Source organism: Felis catus, chromosome B3 (assembly GCF_018350175.1).
Source record: "Felis catus isolate Fca126 chromosome B3, F.catus_Fca126_mat1.0, whole genome shotgun sequence".
NCBI classification, from domain to species: domain Eukaryota; kingdom Metazoa; phylum Chordata; class Mammalia; order Carnivora; family Felidae; genus Felis; species Felis catus.
In genome coordinates, this window is record NC_058373.1 from 38,925,216 (window position 1) to 38,948,814 (window position 23,599).

The window sequence follows — 23,599 nt, forward strand, 5'->3', positions numbered from 1 at the left end:
GCCCGCCGGCTCGCTCACTCGCTCGCTCGCTCGCCGAGCCCGCAGCTCCGGCTCCTGGCCCGGCGCTCCGGCGCGGCTCCGGCTCCGGAGGACAGGACCGCGCGACTGGCCGGCCGAGCCCGGGGCGGCCGCGGAAGCAGGTAGGTGGCGTAGCCGGGACTGCGAGGACGCGGAGCCTGGAAGCGTGGGGGGCACGGGGAGACGGGGGGGGGGGGTGGGGGGTTGGGGTCTGTGGTCCGGGGAGGGGGCTCTGCAGCCCCGCCACTAACTTTCCACCGGCTCCGCGGATCCCCGCTGCCCCGCTCGGCGCGGGCTGCGGGAGCCGAGTTTGGCGCGGGGAGGAGGAGAACGCCAGGGGGTCCGGGCAGGACGTGGGGCGCCCGGCGTGGGCAGGCGCGGGCCCTCCGGCCGCAGTCCGGGCGCGGCGCCCGCGGCGGGGAAGCCCCGAGCGCAGCGGCGCGGCGCGGTGGTCCGGGGAGGGCGCCAGCTCGTCCGCCGGCGTCTGGGGACTCCACCCCCGAGCCGCCCCGAGCCGCTCCTGGCGCGCCAACTGCGCGCAGGGCCTCGGGCGCCCTTCCCGCCGGGGGACGCGGCGCGGAGCCTGCGGGGCGCGGCCGGGCGCCTCTCTGCCGCCGAGCCCCAGCCCGAGCCTTGCGCGCCTTCGCGTTTTGGAGGTACGAAACGGACTGCATACTCCTTTCGTTTCTTTTTCATCCCGCCGCCCCGGTTCTCTTCGGGGAGGTCTGGGACACCGGACAGCCCCGCGGGTCGACTTCCCGGACGTCCCTCCAGCTCTCGGCGGCGACCCCCAACTCCCGAAGTTAAAAGAGAAGCGAGACACTCCCAGTGCGCGCCTGGAGTGCGGTCCCGAAGTTCCCAACTTCTCGCCCAGCCTTGGGGTGGTTGTGTTGGAGGTGGGGAAATGGTGGTGGTTTGTGGCCCCTTGGACTCACAGAGCGCAGCCCCCTTCCTCCCAGACTTGGTTTATTTTTCCTAATTTGTTAGGGAAAAAACCCCAACGATTTAAAAAGATGCAACATTGTTCCCCGCGGGCGTCAAGGTCCGTGAGTGGGATGGAGCCGTGACCCGTCGGGAACCTGGGAACGCAGAACCTGGGCCGAACAATTTCCGGAGTCCCGGAACCCCGGGCTGCTTTCTCCCGGACCTGGGCTCCCGAGCTGCATCCTCGGGTAGTCGGTCTCGGGATCCTTTCCCCCTAGCCCGCGCTGCGAGGTTGGTCGACCTCCTTCCCGCGTGGTCGTGTCCTCTAGAAAAATATTTCAAAGTGGCTCCGCTTCGGGATCTCCCACTTCGTCCGCCCGGGAGCGGATAAAGCCGGGTCTCTGGCAGGTTGGAGGAGGCCTTTGGGTGGTTTGGGATCCCGGCCGTCTCGATTCGCTCTGGCCAGGGTGTTCGTGCCCGGGAAATCAGTGCGCCCCACCATCCCCCGCGCCCTGCCAGGGAAGCAGGGGTTAATTCCCGGGCCAGGTGGCACCGGGCGGAGGTTGGCCGGGGCTATCGGAGCACGCGGGGGGCGTGGGTCCGCTGGCTTCCGGAGTCCGGGAGACCGGATTCGCCGCCTGTGCGGCTTCCTCGGAGCTAGCTGCCCCGGCTTCCCCCCTTTCTTTGTTGGAGTGCTGTTGGAGAGGTTGTCTTGAAAGGTTTCGAGCAGGTTAAGTGGGACCGAGAGCTGGGGGCTTTGCGGACAGGGTTCCTCCAGGCTGGCTGTCATTGCGTGTAGGTTGGGCGGAGTCCCCGGGGGTCGGTGAACCGACCACCCGGGAGTACTCAGTCCTCAGCTCCTTTGGCGGGTTTTCCCCGGTGCACACCGCCCACCACCTCAGTCGGTTGCGCACACGTTGTTTAAGCCTCTAGAAATTCAAGGACCTTGCAGTCTCCACCTCTTCCTCCCATCTCACAGATCTGCAAACGGAGGCCCAGAGAAGTGAAAGGACTTGGTTAGAGCTGGTTAAGGGGTGCAAAGGAATGTAAGCTAGATCTTCTGACTCCTAGTTCAGGTTTGTTTTGTTTTGTTTTGTTTTGTTTTGTTTTTCTAGTACTCTGTGCTGTGATCATCTCTTTCTTAGCACCCGGCAGGTGTGTCCAGTCAGACCACAGCGTGCCCTTGGCTGGTGTTGAGAACTGGATGTTTGTGAGGTTAGAGGCAGAGGACTGATCTCTGGATTCTCTCGTTGGCTTCTGTGCTGTGATCACCTCCCAGGATAAATCACTGAGGTGACAGTTTGTTGCACACCTATCCTGTGCCTGCACCGAAGTCTGCAGGTAAAGGAAGCCCTGAGACCTGGCCCAGCCCCATAAAGTACCACCCAAAGGGAGGGCATTCGCTGTCTTTTATCCAAGGAATCCACTCTAGACGTTCTCAGGAGAAATCACTTTTGGAGGGGGCAGAATTACGGATAGTCCCTGGAGAAGGGAGGATTTGGAATTGAGCCTTGGGTAGATTTCTGGTTGGGGGCGGCAGGGAGGGGGGGGGAGGAGTGTGGGGCACAAGGCTTGAGCATAAGGAGAGTGGTAGGAGAGCTCAGGGCTTGTTCAGAGGCTGATGGAAGGACAGCAGAGTCAGGGCGGATGAGAATTTGGCTTTTAAGAGAGAAGCAGTAGGACAGCTGGGTGAGCCAGCTGCTCAGAACACAAACTCAGAACGTGTCCCCAGAGTCTTCTAGCGCTAGATCTAGGGTGAGCAATTGGATGGGAAGTCAGCACCCCATGAGCCAAGGGTTATATTCAGCCTTTTGCTTTTCCCTTTACCCTTTTCTCCTTGTTCTCTGGGCTTTCATATACAGTAGTTTCTTTGCCCCTTTCCATCCATAACTTAGAATTTAGATACTTGAGGGTTTGGGACCTACTGTTGTACCTCCTATGGGGAGGGCATGTACTGTGCTAGGAATATTTAGTCAACAGACAATTCTCAAGACCATACTTTTTGCCAAGCACTGGTCTAAGGCTTGGGGATATACCAACGAATCAGACAGGCAGAGCCCCATACCTCATGATGCTGACATGCTAGGCTCCTGTTCTCCGTGACATAAAGTCTAGATGTAGAATGGAGGCAAATACACAAAAGATGTCTGAAGAAATGGGACAATGTAACAGAGATTCCTGAGCCTCCCCACTCGTGGTTCAAGGCTCTGAGGACAAAGGCTTGAAGCTGTTGGCTATGAGACTTGGAGATTCTGTGGTCTTCCGTGACCCTAGCTTCTGGTTGCCAAGGGTAACCCAGAGGCAGCTGCATTGAAGACCTTAGATATGGCATTGGAGAACTGCTCCGTCAGAGTACGGGTGGGGGGAGAGAGCTGGTGAGTGTTGGCAACTGTAATCTTGCTACGTATCCATAGAGACTGGTGCCAGGAAACCATATGCCTCTTAAATTCTAGCATCCACAGCTCCTTTGTGAACTCTGTAGCCCCATTGTACAGATGGGTAAATGGAGCCCTGACTCTGCAGACTGGGACGGCTTTGCAGAAAGGAGCCCAGCACTATAGAGTCCAGGTATTCCTGATCTCTGATTCAATTTAAAATGATGCTCTTGCCTTCTTGTTTTGTAGACCAGTGGTTCTCAAGACTTCAGTATGGAAGGCTCCTGTAAACACAGATTGCTAGGCTCCACCCCCAAGGTTTCTGATTCAGTGGGCCCAGAATGGGCCGGTGATTTCGGTCCGTAATGAGTTCCCAGGTGGTGCTGATGCTCGTGGTCCGGGACCACACTTTGAGAACCACTGTGGTAGAACAAGGGAAAGTGAGAGATTTTTCTTGAGCTTGTGCAGTAGAGGAACCTGGGACAAAGGCTGTGATTTAACTCTAGGAACTCCCAGAATTTGCCTCGTGTAATCCCCTCCTGCCCCCCCCCCCCACCCAGGAGGCCATAGAATTAAAAGAATATTTTATCTTCATCAGCACACACACAGAGGATATATTGCAATATAATTAGGGAATAAATAGGTATCATGTGTTGGATGTAGACTCCATGCCCCGTGGCTCTGTGGGGGTTTATTATAGCAGCGGTTATAATTGAAAAGGTGTCATCTGCTTTGAGAACCCTTCATGAAACTTTCATGGCCTGGGTGGTCAGTGTCCGAAAAGGCATGTATTCTTTATTTAAAAGAAAGAAAGTCCGAGAGATTGCTTCTTCTGCTAATGGGACTGTGTTTCCTATGACGGTAACTATGCAATGTGTTCTTAGAGGAGAGAGAAAAAAAAAATTGAATAGCCAGCGTGAGCAGGGAGGGGCTGGAGGAAGTCCACATCACAGGTTTACAGATCTGTTTGTTGAACATTTCAGAATGTTTTGAAACTGTCTGTTTCACCTATATTTCTGATGTGCAGCTATATCTCAGCGGGAGGAAAGGAGGGTTTATGTTTCAACTTAGCTTGGTTGGGTAAATGTAATAGCACATTTTATCCCCAATGTGTTAATTAGACTCCAAAGAAAAGAACCATAAAAGGGTTGTTTTCCTAAATGCTGGCATTTTTCATCTGGATCCTATTTATTGATTATTTTACAGTTGAGAAGGAGCAAAAAAAAAAAAAAATCTATGTTTTTATAGCAAATAAAGCTGGCTGCAGTAATTATGCAGGCTCAACATGTCTGTTCTGGAGCAGGAAGTTGGAATTCAGCCTGACTCTCAAACATTTGGGTGAGATCTAATTGAGAAAGACATTTCAAAGAACAAATATTTAGGAATGCGGAGTTTCGCTGATGGTCTCTCTGGGCCAAGCGCAAGTACCTTGCTTTTAGCTTGATCATCAGAGGTGGGGGGACACTACAGGGAAGGACCTGGTCAGTGATGTTGAGACCGGAGTCAAATCATGAGGCTGAAACCTGCAGATAATCAGTGGGGTTTGATAAAGGGAAGAAAGATGCTTTCAGGGAATATAGTCCCTGGAACTGGTGAGCAAAGGGAGAATTAATCAAATACAGATCGAACACTTATTGATTGTCCAATCTTGGGACAAACACAATGAGGAGAGGGACCAGGACTGTTCCTTGTTATATATCTCCCATAATGCTTGGCTCGGGTATCTGTAGGGACAAGAGCCCTCGATTAGCCTGGGTGTCACTCTGGGTTGTGAATAGCAGAAAACTTGAGCCCAACTGGCTGGAACGGTAAGGAACTTAGTATCTCCCATTATAAGAGGTATGGGCTCTGTTTGCGGGGAGCTTGTTTCTTTCAGTGCTTCAGCAGCAGCATCAAGATCTAGATTCTTTGCATCTTTCCTTGTTTACGATGTCACAAGATGGTTGCAACAGCTCCAGATATTACACCCTTACAATAAGGAGCAGAGGCAGAAAAGGCAGGAGGGGAACCTTTCCCAAAAGCCCCTCCGAGACTTTCCCTCTCGTCTCATGTCTCATTGGCCGGAATTGCGAATCACATGACCACGTACACCAACCATAGGCAGGAGAAGAAGACCACCATAACTGGTCTAGAACAATCTTGATTTGTGTGTTGGGCCTCAGAGAGGGATGCTTTTGGAAAAAAGAAAGCAATCAACAGTGCCTGTTAGAGAGTTTAAGACCTGGGTTGAATTGTCTGTCTGCTTTTTAGCCTTGTGACCTTAGGCAAGGCCTTTGAGTTCTTTGTGCCTCAGTTTACTCCTCTGTGCAATGGGGACTTATTGGGAATATAAATCTGAATCAACTCCATATTACAGTTAATTGGTGTACAAGAAGTAGATTATCTGAAGAGTTGATCTCTGACATCAAAAGAATTGTAATCTAGTGCAGGAGACACGAGAGGACGAGGCTGTCAAATAATCAGAGAACAGACCAGAGAGTAGATAAATAACTATGGCTTGCAGACCAACCGTGGTAGGAGGAGCATGACATCAATGGGAGCCACAGTAGTTAGGGAAGGCTTCCTGGAGGCGGTGGTTCAGAATGCATACTGGAACTCTAACATTTAAGTATGGATGGGTTATAAGCTCTCTCTGCCTAACTTGCTCCCTCTTGCTTTTCTTTTTTTCAGTGGTAAAATGGGACCGTTTGGCCAAGATGAGATCTTATCCCTGCAATCATAGTGTCTTTGATCATCCAAATATGGTCGTGGTTATAGAACAGTTGTGGTTCTAGGAGGCAGGGCAGAGTGGCTTCCTCGCCAATCTTGGATTCCTGGTTTCCGATCCAGGATTACCCATCAGTCTCCACGTCTCCTACTACATTTCAGGTGCTGATTAGACATTGCTATCATTATTATTATTGGGTATCTGGCTGCCATTGTAAAATTTATATGCCTAAAATGAAATCCGATGTCCTCTCATGGCTCAAGCCATCTGCGCTTCTGGATTCTTCATTTATGCTGTTGGCACCACCACCTTCCCAGATGATGCTTGGGCTCAAAACCTCAGCAGCACTTTGGATGCCCACTCCCTTCCTCTATTTCCAATATTCACGCACCAACTTTCTTTCTTATGGTTCTTGGGTAGAAGTCCTCCTTTCTGACGTGAGACATCCCCTCTGTTCGAGGTCTTTCCACCTCACGCTGGGCAGCGGCCCTGGTCTCCTGCTCCGGCCTGCCATCCTCCGGGCACAGCGCATGGGAGGGCACAGGGACGTAGGTCTCAAGGAGCAGTCTGTGGACCTCTGCAAATAGTAGAGCTTACAATTCTAAGGCAGAGGTGGCAGTGAGTCTGGAATCCAGGGCTGCAGACACACCAGTGTTCCTTGGGGGTGCCATCTCTCAGCCTCCCGCCCTAAAACGTCCTAAAGTCATCCCAAAACACTGTTTACATTCCACACGTTACCTTCTATTTTTTTCTGTACTGTTCACTGGATGCAGCCCAAAGTCCTCAAATAGACATTTGAAAGCTTCCGCAAGCCGCTGCATCCTGTCTCGCCATCCTTACCTTCTAGGATTCACCAACTCTGGTGGACTCTGCTTCGAGTTCTGCCCATCTCTTTCCCAACTGGATGTAAGAGCATCGAGGTCTGAGATGGGGGGTGGGGGGTGGACCCTGCTTTGCACCCAGCATTCTGGCCAGCGAGCATAGCGCACTTCCGTGACTATTTATTGAATTAGTAAATCACAGGAATGGGGGAAATAAGATGATTTACCCCAAAAGTCAGTTCACCTTTACTCTTTTTTCCTTAACTTCATTTTAGGGAAGGGGCTAAAGTTGATGAATGTCTGCTCTATGTTGGGTCCTCCTTTAGGCGATTTTTTTTTTAAGGAACTGTTTTGAGTCAGCCTTGTAACCAACTCCCCCCCGACCCCGCTGGGGTGTTGGGATTATTGTTGTCATTTTACTGATGAGAAAATGGAGGCTGGGAGAGGTGAAGTGTCTTGCCAAGCTTACTCACCCAGCGGGAGGCAGAGAAAAGGTCAGGATCAAGCTCTTTCCTCTGTGCTCTATCTCATATATCTCCGTGAGGTTCTCCCGACCTTGCCGTGTGCTCTGTCCTCCCAGACTCTCTTCCCTCTTCGCTCTGTCCACCTGCCTCCTTCTGTCTCCTGTCTCTGATGAGACTCAGACCGTCTTTTGTCCCGAGCGTGTGTTTGGGGGCTTTTAAAACTCTGACGTCTCCTGTGACTCTTTTCCCGAGGACCTGCCCCTCCTGTTAGGTTGTGTTAGATTGATCGCACACCTTTTCCCCTTTACTGTCTTTCCTGCCGCCTTCAAGCTTGGACTAGAGATTCCTTTAGAGCATAAAACATTCTGCTAGTGGGATCGAGCCGGGCCTGAGCCAGGTTTTGCTAACTCCTCTGCCCTTCCTTTCCCCCATCCGACCCTTTGGATCCATCCACCCTCACCTGCCACCACGCCTGCTGTGTGTCTCAGGTGTTACCTGTGGAAGGAAGACGCTGCCGATTTGTCAGCAGTGGCGCGGTCTGCTGGAGGAGTGTGCCAGCCCCGGGAGTTAAGACAGGCATTCTTCCATCCTCTGTGCTCCCGTTCGTTCGTTCGTTCATTCATTCATTCATTCATTCATTCATTCTACAAATACCGAACATTGACCACGTGCTCACCATAGCAGGGAGCAAAACAAAGTCTTTGCCTTCATGGCGCTTGTATGGAACTGAGGGGAGACAGATGGTTAAAAAAAGACAAACACGTTATATAATATACTTCGTGATGGTTATAATGGAGACAGATAGCAAAGTAAAGGGGTATGTCTGGCGATGAGACGCTGCTATTCTATGCAGTGTGGTCAGGGGAGGCCCCTCCGATGGGGACATTGGAGCAGAGCCTGTGGGGAAGGGTGCCATGTGGATATCGGGGGCAGAGGGCACGAGGCAGAACAGCGAGGACAAAGGCCCTGGGCGAGAACTCGGCTGGGACGTCTGAGGATCCGCAAGAAGGTGGCAATGGAGACATGGAGGGGAGCTTGGGAGGAGGTGAGACTCCTCATCTTCAGCCTCTCCACTGCCTTAGAAACACTGTCGTCCTTCTCACGGCCGGTGCCGCTGGCTGAAATCACTGCTCAGTCAGGTCCCACCCGGCTGGCACAGTTCAGCTGTGGCCCCCCACCCTGTAGGGGGCTGCCGTCTCGGCCATCGCTCGTCCATCTGCCTCTGCTCTGGGTTCTTGCAACTCTCTTGTCTTCACTACATAACTGAGCCCTTGACTGCACGCTGGCCAGTTCCCTTCCCCTGGGCTCCTCTTGGGTCGGTCACACCTCCCTAATGAGCCAGCCCCTCGAAACTGGTTTATTTTGAAGCTGGGCTGGGCTCAGCGTCTCTACCCTTTGGTGATGCTGGCGTCTGAGGTGGCAAAGAGGTGGGTTCTGGAGAGATCTGTGGGTGGCAGCTTCTTTGCGCTAAGCCCAGTGTCCCTACATAATAGACAGGAAATCTTTTATTCCAGGCATTCTTGGAGCACTTTGAGCTGGGAGCCGCTGGTGCTGCTGGGAGCTGGGAGGAGGGACCTACCTTTCCCGTGACTTGGATGCAACTTTGGCCCTGAGTGGGGAGAGAGCGGAGCTGGGGTGCGGAGGAAGCCTGCTTCTCTATCAGCCTTTATGGCTTGTCCAGCGAAAAATAAGATGTTTCAGGAGCAAACGAGTAAGGAGTTCATTCACGCAGGGTTCCAGAGACCTTCCTGCCATCCAGCGCAGGAATTCTGTGTGCCGTGGTTGACTTGTGAATGACCTTGAGCCAGTCTCTTAACCTTCACCTGTTCTGTTGCAGTTTCTTCTCAGCCAAGCTGCCCCTCTCCCCATCCATCATAGAAGGAAATGACCAATAAACTTTATTTTTAAAAAAATTATTTATTTTAGTTGGAGAGAGGCGGGGGTGTGGCAGGGACAGAGAGAATCCCAAGCAGGCTCTGCACTGTCAGCACAGAACCCAGCACAGGGCTCAATCCCACGAACCGTGAGATCATGACTTGAGCAGAAATCAAGAGTCAGACATCAACTGACTGAGCCACCCAGGCGCCTCCAATAAGTCTGATTTTTTAAAGACCTTAACTATTCCCCACGTTTGTTTCTGCATTAATTTTTAGGCCAGTGGTTTTAAAACCTGAGAAATGACAGATGGTTCCACTTTAAATGGGGAGAAGGCTTCCTACAGACCTCTAATATTGTCTTAAATTATTAATATAATAATATTTAAATATATATAAATATAAAACTAGGCATACATAACTTATGCTTATGACTTTATACAATATTAAACTCCAAACAAGTTTATAAATTAAAATGCAAACTACAAAGCCAATAACATTCAGATTAACAATATTAATTTGATGTGATAGATGCTGTTTTTCCATTAAGGTTAAATCACCCCTTGCTACAGATTGTGGTTTTGGCTGCATGGGGCATTTTGGCTGCTTCCTCCGCCATGTGCCCTGTGGTGACTCACCTGTCCCATTACATTTCTCAGCTGGAATGACAGTGAGACCTTTGTCCCTACAACCTGCCGAGGGGTCATTTGGCTGGCACTTGGCACAAAAGCATTTGTGTGTTAGGATGCTGCTTTTTTTTCTCGTTAAGGCTAATGGCACATTTAAAGGAGCTCTATTTAATTCTAGTGCAACAGCAGACCCTGGTACAAAGCTGGGCGTAGAGACCGAGTGTCTCTGCTTGGTCTTTGAAGTGAAAACACAACACTGATTCTTAGGATGCCTACGTAACCCCTGCTTGAGAACTGTTGAGCACTCTGAATAGCGCCCCCAGTGGTCTGAAAGAGTTAATGCGAGAGTTGCGGCTACTTGGTCAGCAATCAACGTACTGCAAACCATGTTCTGAACCTTTGTTATGTGCTGTTATTTCAAGAGGTTCGTAGAATAGAGGTAGGTATTATCCCCATCGTACAGGTGAGAAGGTTGAGGCTCAGAGAGATTGGCCGGTCAGGGTCCCACCAGGCTGCACTGCCTCCCCACCTACAGACACTGTGCAGGTGGCAGGGTGCTTTGAGCGATTAGAGTACAAGGACTTTGGAGTAAGCGGGAGCCTCTGGATTCTCACAGTGGACTCAGAACTTGCTGGTAGCAGTTAAGACATGTTATTTGTGCAAAAAAGAGGAGCGGAGCCAGTAAAGAGCAGGATAGAACTTAAGAATGGCCCTCAGATCCTCAGGAGGCTTTAGATAGCAGTGCCAGGGGATAGAACCTTCCCTGAAGGCGCCTGGGAGGTGCATGCTTGTTACTGCAGGTGAGATACCTTAACCATTACCTTTTTTAGCATTTCACACTTGAGCAAGTAGGTTTCGGGTGCATTTATTTTCAACTTTCTGGGTTTTTTAAAAATCATTTTTATTGCGGTAAGTGCACATAACATAAAATTTACCATCTTGGGGGCGCCTGGGTGGCTCAACTGGTTAAGCGGTAAGCGGCCGACTTCGGCTCAGGTCATGATCTCGCAGTTTGTGAGTTCGAGCCCCGCGCTGGGCTCTGTGCTGACAGCTCGGAGCCTGGAACCTGCCTCGGATTCTGTGTCTCCTCTCTTTCTGCTCGCACTCTGTCTCTGTCTCTTAAAAATAAATAAGCATTAGAAATATTTTTAAAAATTTACCATCTTAACCATCTTTAAGTGTAGAGTTCCGTGGAATTAAGTACATTCATGATACTGCATGATCATGGCTACCATCCGTCTCCACAATTGTCTACTTTGTGTTTTACGACAACTTTGCAACGCAAATTATTGTTGTCAGAAACCGGGGCTCAGAGACTTTGAGTGACTTGCCCAAAGTCATACCCTAAACCTGGTGTCTGCCTTGCAACAGTGACTTTGAGTGCTGGTGGCAGGCTTGGTGTCCCCAGTGGCTTGGTGTCCCCAGGGGCATACCCAGTGGGTATGTGTGAGATGGTCAGGCTTCCTGAGGTAGGGGCTTCATGGGATGACCCCAGAGTGCTGTTCTGGAATTGATTCTGTGGGTCGGGGTAAGGGCGACTTACTCCTGTATATCTAGGTCCCACCTTTACTCGGAGCAAAAATTAAAACCCACTTCTGCCCTTGGGACATGCCCTTCCCCTGCCTGACCTGCCTGGTTTAATCATCCAAGCTGAGAATAAGTACAATAATTAAAAACAACCCAAAACTTTTTATCCTGCTGTAGATGAGCAACGATCTACATATGCAAATAAATGGCATGCCAGTCTCCATGAATATTAATTTGGAAAGAGAGGCCGAGGCCCTAAATACACTCAAAACCAACAATTTGGAATTTTGGCTCGCTCCGATAATCACGGCTTTATTGTATTTTAAGATTCCCTCGCTCCCAGCTGACCTTCCTTCTGAGACTCTCGAGGTTACCAGGGGGATGTATGTAGAATGTCTCCGGTTGGGAGGCCAGAGGCCTGGGGATGGTGGGTAAATCCTGACCCTGGAGCTGTGTCTGATCCTTCCCTGGTGGAGGTCCAGGTCCTAGAGGCTCTTGGATCCCGGCATCAGCCGTGAGTCTCATAGGCCGGTGGGGGACGGTTCTGGGGAACCCTGAGGGACAACTGTCAGCTCCATACTCTTGTGCTATCAGGGAGACGGAAGGGGACTCGGGAATCAGCTTGTCCTATGTCTCCTAGGCAAGTTAGGACACTGGGACCGTGGGATGGGGGAGGGGGATGACTCGCCCAAGGGGGCACAGTGACTTAACGGCAGGAAGCGAGAAATCTTAGAAATCTTACTCATCCTGGCCCTGAAAAGCACATTTCTTTTTGAGTGTGTGTTTGTAGGAAGGGGTGGGCAGGGTGGCATTTAAAGTTTGTATACTTTGGAGGAGAGCATCATTCTTCTCGTGTGAACGTTCTCTCAGACAGGCAGCTGCTGAAAATCCAGTCTTCTCTCCCATTTGGGTTGAAAGGAACGATTTCCTTGCACCCTCTGGTAGATTTCCAGAATCTGTTTTCCAGAATGAATGTGGGTTGTAGCGTGGAGCACACCCAAGCTGAAGTGAGGGAAGGGTGGGAGTGTCTCTGAGGGAGCTGGCTGGGTTAAGGCCGGGTTGGGGAGGACCAAGGGGAGGAGGGGGGTAGACTTCACAGCAACTTCTGTGTCCTATCCAGGGGAGGCTCCGCTGGGCGGGGAGGGGAGAATGTTGCAGCCTTATGGGACTACAGGAGGTTGGGTCCCTCGGCTTACTGGGGCTGCCGGTTCGCCTACGGGCTCTTTCTTCCTTGTCAGTAAGCACTGGGATGATCACCCCCCCCCCCCCCCCGTTTCCTAATATTGCTTTGTGAAGATTAAATAAGGAATCACGTTCCCGCATCACGTCCGGCGCGAGAGCAGGCGCTCCGTACATCGAGGTCTCTTTCCTTTCCAGAAGGATTTGTCTGACTGGCTGCCCTGGGTCAGGCTGGATCTGTGTGTGTCTGTGCTTGCGTGTGGGTCTCTGCGTCTGTGTTGGTGCGTTTTCTGTGTGTGTTTGTAGGCGTCCGCGTTTCCACTCGGGTGTCTGAGTGTGTGGCACAGTGGGCAAGTACGTGAGGGAGTCCGTGTGCCTTTGTGTTTGCGAATGTCGGTGAGCCCGTGTGTCGGTGTTTCCGTGACCGTGTGCGTCTCTGTGAGCGTGCGTGTTGTGCTCTAATGTGTGTGTCTGTGGTGACAGTGGTTGTGTGCGTGAGCGGGTGCGCGGGTGGGTATGTCGTGCCCGGCTGGTGGGACCGGAAGAGCTCTGTTGGGGTTGGGAAGGTTCACAGAGGACCTGGGGCTCTCTTTAAGATGCTCGCCCCCCAAAAAACGCTCCCCCAGCCCCTGACTTCAGGCCCCTGGCCCCTTCCTAATTGCTCTCCCTGGGCTCCCTCTACTTCCCTCTAGAGGCTCCCTGGGTGCCCCCCTCCGGCCTGCTCTCGGGTCATTTGCATCCACGTTTGCATATTACATGCATATCATTTGCATTGGCTGCACAGACTGCTTTCGGTTCTGCGGTTTTCAAGGTAAAACGTAGTTGCTCTTCTTGAAGGTCATTATGTTAAGAATTGCGGCTTTTTTCTTTTATTCTTTCTGGTCCAGAACTCTCTCGCAGAATCGGGGGCCGGGGGAGGACGGAAGCTGTTTTCCCCTCCGTTTGGAAGGGGGGCCGGTTCCGTGGGGACAAGGCCCTGGGACCCTGGGAAGTGCAGCCTCGGGAAGAAGAAGACTTTCTTACTCCGTGGGTAATTGCTTCCCGCTCCCGGTCAACTGTGGCATCTCATACGAGGGACAGATAACAGTCCAGCTTGTGCCGTGTTGCCTGCCTCTCGGGCTCCCCCTGCTGTGCCCCTGGGGGGATGAAAAGGAAGGGCCACCTTGGATGTTTCAGCACCTCTATACTCATCCTTGACTGGGGTTGGACCGGGAGGCCAGGGCTGGATGGACAACCAAGGAGCAAAGACGTCTCTTCTTTTTAAACACCTAATGCATAATTAATGGTATTTCTGATGTTGCACAGACTACCAACCCAAAAAGCTTCTCCACCGGGAAGCTGTGCCCCTCAAGCATCTTCTGTGTGGGCCATCACCATACTTGACATTCCCTCTTTTAGATGTGAGTTGGAGTCCTGGCTGCATGGTTTTGGGCAAGTTACCTACAAGTTCTAGGTTGTCTGAGAGCCCTTTTTCTTATCTGTGTAAAACTAACAATAGTACAAGGGGTTGCTGGGAAGATTAAATGACCAGCACAGGTAAAGGGCTTAGCTCGGTGCCTAGAACATAATAAAGACCCCGTGAATGTTAGCATCTCCAGTCCCCATGGGCTCCATTAGAAAACAGAGGTTCTTGGGTATGTCTTTTTTTTTTTTTTAATTTTTTTTTAACGTTTATTTATTTTTGAGACAGAGAGAGACAGAGCATGAACGGGGGAGGGTCAGAGAGAGAGGGAGACACAGAATCTGAAACAGGCTCCAGGCTCTGAGTTGTCAGCACAGAGCCCGACGCGGGGCTCGAACTCACATACTGCGAGATCGTGACCTGAGCCGAAGTCGGCCGCTTAACCGACTGAGCCACCCAGGCGCCCCTCTTGGGTATGTCTTTTACACTCTAGTATAAATTGTTGGTCAGACGCTCTTTAGACCAGGAACAGGCAACAGGCAGCAGCCTTGAATCCCTTTAGCGTTTTTTAGGAGGTCAAGTCCGCAGGACACTTGGGTGGAAACATTTGCAGGGGCAGCATGGCACCAGGAGTATTCCTTGTCTGTGCTTCCAGGGATCCAGATCCCTTCTTTCTCCTGATCAAAGGGTCAGCAGTATCTGGTTTCCTTCTCAAAGTCAAGTAATTCGTCTTCTCTTGTATGTCTTTAAGCAGGGCCCCACTGGGCATCTAGGGACATCCGTGGCTGAGCAGCTCTGGGGTTCCCCAGAAAACAGAGTTGGAGGCAAAAATTGGTGCTCGTGCTTTCCAGGGTGGGGGATGGGGTGGGGGGGGCAGTCTCAGGGTGAGGTGAACGAGAGGAAAAGGAAAGTGAGGCAAGGGAGGAGGAAGAGCAAATGTCAGCCGGCCACAGCTTCGTGAGGCAAGAAAGCCGGTTGCTTAGACACAAGGGTTGTCTGTGGCCAGGCTGAGTGGAGCCACTGACTCACCGTGGAGAAGGCTGGCGCTCCAGGAAGCAGGTGGGACCGAGCAGATCTGGGAAGGTGCCCAGACAGGGCCTGGCCCGGCTGCCGTTAGTCAATCGATTAGTCCACTATTGGGACCAGGTGCTGGAGCGTGGACAGTACCCTGCAGGGAGTGGGCAGCCACCAGCATTCTCGAGCAGGTGCGAGATCCACGCAGCTAGGACAGGCTGTATGAGTCTGCTTGGGCTGCCATAACAAAAGACCGTAGCTTGGCTGGCTTAAATGACAGAAAGTCATTTTCTCTCCGCTCTGGAGGCTGGAGGTCCAAGATCAAGATTCTGGCTGCTTTGGTTTCTGGAGCTCTCTTCCTGGCTGCCTTCTCACGGTGTGCTCAGTTGGCTTTTCCTGGGTATATGCTCCCTGTCAGGGAGGGAGGGGGAAGGAGACCGGAAGAGACAGAAGGGGCAGGGGAGAGTGGGATGGGGAAGGAGAGTGACAACAAAGAGTCAGACGTGAGCTGTGCCCAGAGGCCCTGGAATTCCCAGCTCAGAGCAGGGGAACAGAAAAGGCTCAGAGATCACTACTGCCCATGGCGTTTCATTCAGTGGTAGGGAGGCTGGGTCCCCCCATGACACCCATACGTGTCTTAACCAGAAAGGAGAATGTTCTTCCTGGGTGAGGCCTGGTGACTCAGAGCACTGGATCGGGACCGGAGTGCCTGGGGTTTGAACCCCAGCTCTGCCATTTAAAAGCTGGGTGACCTTGAGCAAGTGATGAAATGTTTACTGAACACATGATATGTGCCTGGTTTGTTTTAGCTATTGAGGATGTAGCAGTAAGCGATACAAGACGAGCAGACCAAAATCTGCCCCTTGAGGGGCTTGCATTCTAGTGGAGGGAGCCAGACTAAAACCAAAATAAGGTAGCAGGTCATGGAGCATGTTTGAAGGTGACAAGGGATGTGGAGAAAAGCGGGAAGGGGGAGGTGATGGGGTGGGTCGGGTGGCAGTTTATACTTTTTTTTCTTACATTTATTCATTTTTGAGAGACAGAGGGAGACAGAGCATGAGCAGGGGAAGGGCAGAGAGAGAGGGAGACGCAGAATCTGAAGCAGGCTCCAGGCTCCGAGCTGTCAGCACAGAGCCCGACGCGGGGCTCGAACTCACAAACCGCGAGATCATGACCTGAGCCGAAGTCGGACGCCCCACCGACTGAGCCACCTAGGCGCCCCGGGGTGGCAGTTTAAAATAGAGTGGTTAGAGAGGTGACGTTTATATGATAGCCTGAAGGAGGTGCAGGAGTGAGCAATGCTCTCTGTGCCTCAGTTTACTCATCTGTACAATGGGTTATGATAGCACCTATTGCACAGAGCTGCTTTGGGGCATATGTGAGTTAATCCGTGCCGTGGGCTTAGGCCTGGCCTGGCACAGCATAAGCTCTCGCTACTGTTGCCTGTTACAGTCATCACCGCGGCTCAGGTAGGAGCCTGTCCCTGCTGCCTCTGGGAGGCACACCTGCGCACCAGGCTACAGGGATTTTGATGGCCTTCGTCTCTCCAGGGGTGGGAGCGGCTCTCCTCCCACCCCCTCCCTATCTCCTCGTTAAAAGGGGACACACACAGCCTGCAGGTTGAGAAGCAACACTTGCATTTTCTTTCTACTCGAGCATCTAACTCCCAGAGGGAATTGCGGAAGAACCTTTAGCAAAACCCGGGTTTGGGAAGCAGCTTCGAGGCTCTCTCTGGAGTGTGCGCAGACCGAGGTGGGCAGGTGTTTCTAGCCGAGCCTCGCTGGGGGGGAGGAGTCGCCCACCTGGATAACCGGACCCACAGCAGTTGGGACCCGGACCCTGCCCTGCTCCCCCTCTCCTTGCCGCGTGGCTGTGCGGCTCTCATCAGCAGGCACGGAGAATCCCACCAGCAGTTGGGACGCCATTATTTACTATCGCAGAGATTTTTGTGGCTGTAATTTACCACCACCGCGAAGCCCCGGGACCTAAATCCCAGTAGCCCTCAGTATAGATATTGCATCTAATCAATCCTCTGTTACCATGCAAATACATCCTATAGGCTACTGATGTCGTTTCCTTTCAAACACTTAATACATAATTAATGATCCATCTAATGCCACGGAAGACACCTACCCCAAAAGCTTCCTGCTGTAATTTATACCCACCCGGACAAAAAGATTGGATCATTGGTTCGCTTAATCATTCAGGAGTGTGCCTCTCCCTGCTCCCTGCTGTCCCCGGGAAGGGGCCACAGAGTGGCTGGAGGCAGGAAGCGCTGGGCAGGCAGCCTGCCCTCCAGACAGCATTGAGCCATGCAGGGTGATGGCTGTGCGTGGCAGGGAGCTCTGTGCTGGCTTCTTTAAGGATCGTCTCGCTCAGTTCTCTCAAACCACCCGGTGAGGGAGGTCCTCCTGTTATCCCACTATCCAGATGAGGAAACTGAGGCCAGAGAGGTGATGTAACCCGGGGTCGCACTTGGGTCTCTCTGCACGCCGGTGCACTTTGCACGGGAGCGTGGGGTTCCAGGCCCGGACTGTGAGTGGTGGAACTGGGCGAGTGGCTTAGCTGCTCTGGGGCCCAGTTTCTTAACCTGGAAAATGTGAGCAACAGTTGCTACTCCGCAGGATTACCTGAGAATTGGAGATAGTGGCACATGTGAGGCACTGAAAACACACTTGCGAGTTTCCTTTTCCGGAGCTGCGGTGGAGAGAACATCACTGTTCAGAGTATCGTTTGGGGAGCCAGGCGGTCTTCTCTGGCAGCGGGCGGGGGGTCGTGATTTGGAAGGAGACAAGGCTTCAGGCCTCCTGTTGTCAGGAGCGCACCTTCTCTGGGCAGACTGGGCACCACACTCGGGGAGTTTCCCCCACCAGGCTTTGAGGGGCACTAGGCAAGAACGAGGGAAACACGGTCCCTGTCCGCGAGGCACCGCGTCTGATGGGAACGAACGGACTCAGTAACCAGTGTGATGAGAGGAATGGAGGTCAGCACACAGGTGCCAGGCCCCCAACAGCTGGGGGCACCCAGATAGTGTTGTCAGTGGGCAAAGGAAGTGGGAAGAGCCCCCATGGGGCCCCTAGGCTGCCTCCTGTCTACGTTGTCCCATCCAGACCCATCCGTGCTACTAAGGGCGACATAGCTTGTGCCCCAGACCGAAGAGCTGCTCCTCGGTCAGGAGCCCTCTGCCTTGCCTCGGACCATCTCCATCTTCTGCCTGTGACGGCCCGCCTCCCTCCTCCCTGTGGTCCCTCCCTGGTCCATACTCCACATGGCGGGCAGAGGGATCTTTCTAAAGTGCAAACTGGATCGCGTACCTGTCCTATCGGAAACCCTTTAATGGTTCCCCACGGCCCTTGGGATAAAGTCAAAACTCGTCAGCCCAGCAGTCAAGGCCCCACTGCCTCTCCGGATCCGCTCTCCATAATCCACCCTGTACTGTATGCTTTGGTAGTACCGATCTGCTTCTAGTCCTCCCCATCCCCAGAACACACAACGCTGCTCAACACCTCCATGCCTTTGCTCTTGCTGTTTTCTGATGCAGCCCCCTTCCCTATTTCCTTAGTCTGGCTGACTCTTACGCACCCTTCCAATTCAGCCCGGACACTGCCTCCTCCAGGAAGCCTTCCCTGAATCCCCCTCCCTCCTTTGGGCTAAGTGACCTGCGTTTGTTTCTGCTCCCCTGACACCCTGCTGATTATAGTCTTCTAACTTTAAAACCATGGCGAGAGCCTCAGGAGAAGGGACTTGGTCAGACAGGGACCCAGGACCCACTGGTGTCCCTGGCATATAGTCTGGCTAGAGATATGTTGGTATACTGAGCTGGAATCGTCCTTACCCTTGATAGGAGATCCTGACGACTGCCTGTGGTTGTCTCTGACCTCTAGGGAAGAGGTGGGATTTGGCAGACAATGTTGTTGGGGGGGGGGGGTGGGGATACTATGAGATGTGGGAGTCTCAGCAGGCTTGAGACTCTTCCCAGGTTTTGTTACGAGGCTCAGGCTCTGATGGATTTTAGAGACCATCAGTGTTCTGAGTACCTGGATGGGTAAAGTCATTTAACACAAAGGGTCCACTTTCCCTCCGGGTGCTATCTCTGGATTTGTTACAGATTTTGGCACTTGAATTGTCTTAATCAGCTCCTACTTTTTGCCCCAGCTCAATTCCCCACCCCCCCCCCCCCCCCCCACCGCCCCGCATATATAGCAAAAGGGATTTAAGGAGAGGAAAACCCTCAAAAAGCAGGAGACTCTGAGATGGGTTTTTCAGGGAGACCGTGGTGCCTCCTGTCCTGCTTTGTGCCGGGTTGGGGCGGAGAGGTGTGTGAGTACAGAGCAGAGCCCCTTATGTCTTGGCTGGGTGGGAGGACAATGCAGTGACATCACCACATCCTGAGCTCTGAAGGCGGGAAGGGCAGAGAGGGCCTGGTTCGGGGCCAGGAATTGCTCTGGGGCTCCCCAGCGGAGGCTCTGTGTCCTTCTGGGTAATTTCCACCTTTAATATCTCAGAGTTTTATGAACAGGGAGTAAATCAGGATCCGGGACCAACTGCTTCATGTAAAGGATTAATAAACTGGAGATTTATGGGGCAGCGGCAGAGGAAGGCGGTAGGAGTGGAAAATGAAACGAGACTTGGTTCCCAAGGGGCAGGGGCTGGCTCCAGGATCTTTCCCCCATTATGAGGTGTCTGCTGAGCGCCCTTCCTGGGGTCCTCGTTCTTCACGGCTTGGAGTTTCGGTTGGGTGGCCAGGCTGGCCCTGGGCCCTGGCTTGTGTCTTCTACCTAGGACTGAACCAGGCAGGCCCAAGGTCAAGGGGGTGGAACCATCCTGGGTCTGTCTAGGTTGACGGCCTGATATTCAATCTTTAGAGCAGCTTACAGATACAAGCTCTGGGCTTAGACTCTATCTGGTTTTGAGTTTAGAGCCAGAGAGATGGACGTTCACATTCCCTTTGGCTGTATCAGTTAGGGGGCAAGTAACAGAAAAGTGTAACATCAAGGGCTTAAACAAGAAGAAGCCAGGTCCTTTCTACCTCTCTGGCCGCTCTCCTCGGCATGTCGACTCGTTGTCGTGCTAGCGCCTCATGGTGGTGAGATGGCTGCCATAGTTCCAGTCATCACATTCAGAAATGACAACATCCAGTGGGAAAAGGGGGTGCCCGTCTCTTACGGGGCATCTCCTTTTAAGAGCAAGGAAACTTTCCCCAGAAGCCCTCCAACAGGCTTTCCTCATGTCTGATTGGCAGAACTGGGTCACATGCTCCTTCCTAAACCAGTCACTGGCATGATGGCAGGGATTACCATGATTGGCGCAACTAATGCAAATTCACGTGGGTTATGCTTCCCTGAGTCATAAGGGGAGAGGGAGGGCACCTGGACAAAAGGGGGGCACCCTGGGAATGAAGAAGGGGGCATGGCTGCTGGGCAGGCATTTACAGCAGTGACTTTGGGGAGCTGGTTTTAGCTCAGTAAGCCTTAGTTTCCCCATCTGTAAAGAGAGTAGTCCTGATGGTACTTCTCTTACAGTGCGGTGAGGATTAAATACGATCATGCGTGCTAAGTGCCTAGCGAGGTGCCTGGCACATCGAATGTCCTGAGCTGGTGTCAGTAACAGCTGGGTGAACTTGAGCCCGCGGTCTACCCCGTTGGGGCGTGAGCTCTGTGTGAAGTGGAGGTGGTGTTATCTCCTCCAGGGTCACACCTGCCTCTGCTGACCGCAAAGGTGGCATATTATGGTATCCTCTGGGAGCTTTCGAGCCAGGTTAGGGTCTTCAACTTGCCTGTCGTGCAGCGTTAGTGAAGCTACCGAACCATCCTGAGCCTCAGTTTCCTCATCTGTAAAATGGTGACACTGTTGCTTACCTCATAAGGTGGTTGGGTGGTTAAGTAAATAAGGCAGGAAGTGTGGCACGTGGCTGGCATAGGGGCTCGCAGACAACTGCCTTAAGTAAACTTCCTGTCCTTCCTTTCCCATCGCGGGTGCTCATTTTATTTGGAGCAAGACCCTCACCGGAGACTGGAAGCGGAAAGGTCAGAATCCATTCCCTTGGGGGCAGTAAGGTGAAGTGGGCTTTACTGGTCAGAGTTCAGACCATTACGGGACTGGGGTACCGGTCAGGTAGCCAGGCTTGAAACCTAGTATTTTATTTTATTATTTTTTATTATTTTTATATTTGTAATTTTTTAAATGTTTATTAACTTTTTGAAAGAGAGAGAGAGAGAGAGATAGAGTATGAGTGGGGGAAGGGCAGGGAAAGGGGCAGACACAGAATCTGAAGCAGGTTCTGGGCTCTGGGCTGTCAGCACAGAGCCCGACGCAGGGCTCGAACTCACGGACTATGAGATCATGACCTGAGCTGAAGCTGGACGCTTAACCAACTGAGCCACCCGGGCGCCCCTGAAACCCAGTATTTTAGAGGGGGCCAACAGGCTGGGGTGAAGGGAAGGCCAGAGCTCGGATGGCACAAGGTTACCCAGGGCTCCCTGGGGACTTTATTTTTATTGTTATATTTTTACTTTTATCTGTGTGTGTGTGTGTGTGTGTGTGTGTGTGTGTGTGTGTGTATTAAAGTGTATTTATTTATTTTAAGAGCAAGAGAGAGAGTGAGCATGAGCAGGGAAGGAGCTGAGAGGGAGGGAGAGACAATCCCAAGCAGACTCTGCCCTGTCAGCGCAGAGCCTGATGTGGGACTTGAACCCATAAACCGCGAGATCATGACCTGAGCTGAAATCAAGAGTCGGATGCTTAACCGATGAGCCCCCCAGGTGCCCCTCCCTGGGGACTTGAGAGGCTAAGTCTGACAGCACAACTAATTCTAGCTCCCACGGCCTTGACCAGGCTGCTGCTGCTGCACACAGGTCAAGACCTCTTAATGGCAGGTGGCCAGGACGGGGCGTGGAGGGGTGGGCACAAAGGCACATGGATAGTCAGTGGCTCTGGGACATTGCTGGGGTTGCTAGAGACGGTCTCTACAGTCTAGGGGTCTTGGTGCTTCTGGGCCGGCTGCCCCCGGGCCATTCTTGCCTCTCAAGACCTGCCCCTCGGGGAGTTCCAGCTCTGCAGGCTCCTGACCCAGGACGCCTGTCGGGGGGTGGGGGCAGCTTAGTGTAATGGTTCTGAGCAGGGTCTCTAGACTCGCCCTGCCTGGGTTCAAAGCTCGGTATCACTCCTCATTTAGGTGGTATGGGCCAAATCCCTTCCCCTCTGGGTGCCTCAGTTTGCCCGTCTGCAAAATGGGATGTAAAACAGGCCCTACCTCTCAGCGTTGCTGTGGAGTTTGTATGTGGGTGATTATCCAGCCCAGGGCCTGGCATACAGTAAGTGCTCAATGAGAAGTAGTTGCTATTTGAGGATAATAAACAGATGCATTTCCAGCTTTCACAAAGCAGGTCCTATTTTCTCTTACTTGCTCTTCTCTGGCCCAAAGCCTCACTACCGGGCGGGAGAAGGGTGGAGAGGGAGATGGAAAAAAACCTGTACTTCATTAGTGATTAAGCATCAGTATAGACGCCCAAAGGGCCTGTGAAACTGCCGAAGAAGCACTAAAGGGTCCAGGGGTAGAGGACTGGCAAGGGAGGGAGAGAGAGAGAGAGCTTGAATCAGCAGCCCAGTTCATGGCTCGGGAGAGGGTTGGAGCATCTGTTCAGGCCCAGGGGCAGCCGGCGCAGGAAACACAAGCCCTCTCCCTCCTCCAAAGTGAAGTTTCACGGGGCTCTGACATAATTTGGGAGCCTGGAGGGCCAGGACCGGGCAAGGCCTCGTATGTGTCTCTTGTCATTGGTGACCACTCATGTTCTGACCCAGTCATTGTCTGGCGGCCTTATAACCTCCATAGTTGTCCCCAGCTCCCTTGGCAGATTATGTTTGATCTCCTTCTGTCACCCAGCACCTTGCTTATATCCGGCAGGGCTCATCTGCAGCATATCCTTTCACATGGGTTACACTTGGCCAGGGTTCTGATCTCTGGAAAGCCCTGCTCTGGGGGACAGCGGGAGGTTGGGGTGCATAATAGGGCTCCTCTGTACCTGTGGGTCTAATGCTCCTTGATGTTTCCCAAGCAGTGTTCTAGGGAATACTAGTTCTACAGAATGCCCTATAAAGGCTCTGACAAGTCCTGCAGGAAATGGACTCGCATGCTTTGTTTAACCCTTTGTTAAACTTATTTAACCATCTTTTCTTAGTGTCTGTAGAACTGTTAACATTCTGAGGCAACGGTGTTTGTTGGACCCACTTTGGGCAACAGTGAGGTAGGAAAGAGAGCACTCGACAGGGGGTGGAGATGCTACTTCTCTAACCTTGAACGTGTGGATCCACACAAACTGAGTGACTGAGCTTCAGTTTTTTTAGGTTAAAAAACAAACCTGGGGGCGCCTGGGTGGCGCAGTCGGTTAAGCGTCCGACTTCAGCCAGGTCACGATCTCGCGGTCTGTGAGTTCGAGCCCCGCGTCAGGCTCTGGGCTGACCGCTCGGAGCCTGGAGCCTGTTTCAGATTCTGTGTCTCCCTCTCTCTCTCTGCCCCTCCCCCGTTCATGCTCTCTCTCTGTCTCAAAAATAAATAATCGTTGAAAAAAAAATTAAAACAAACAAACAAACAAACAAACCTGGTGCTGAGAATGCCTCTTACTTTGCTGACATACTAGAGTGTTTTTTTAAAAAACTTTTTTCTTTA

The 23,599-nt window shown here is 52.3% G+C and overlaps 1 protein-coding gene across 1 annotated transcript in view; it reads left to right on the forward strand.

The window, feature by feature from the left end:
- MEGF11 (multiple EGF like domains 11) overlaps positions 1-23,599 on the forward strand; it is a 357,968-nt gene continuing 334,369 nt past the window's right edge. The window contains exon 1 of the mRNA XM_023255165.2: positions 1-140. The gene's annotated coding sequence lies outside the window, so the exon portion shown is untranslated. The remainder of the gene's footprint in view (positions 141-23,599) is intronic.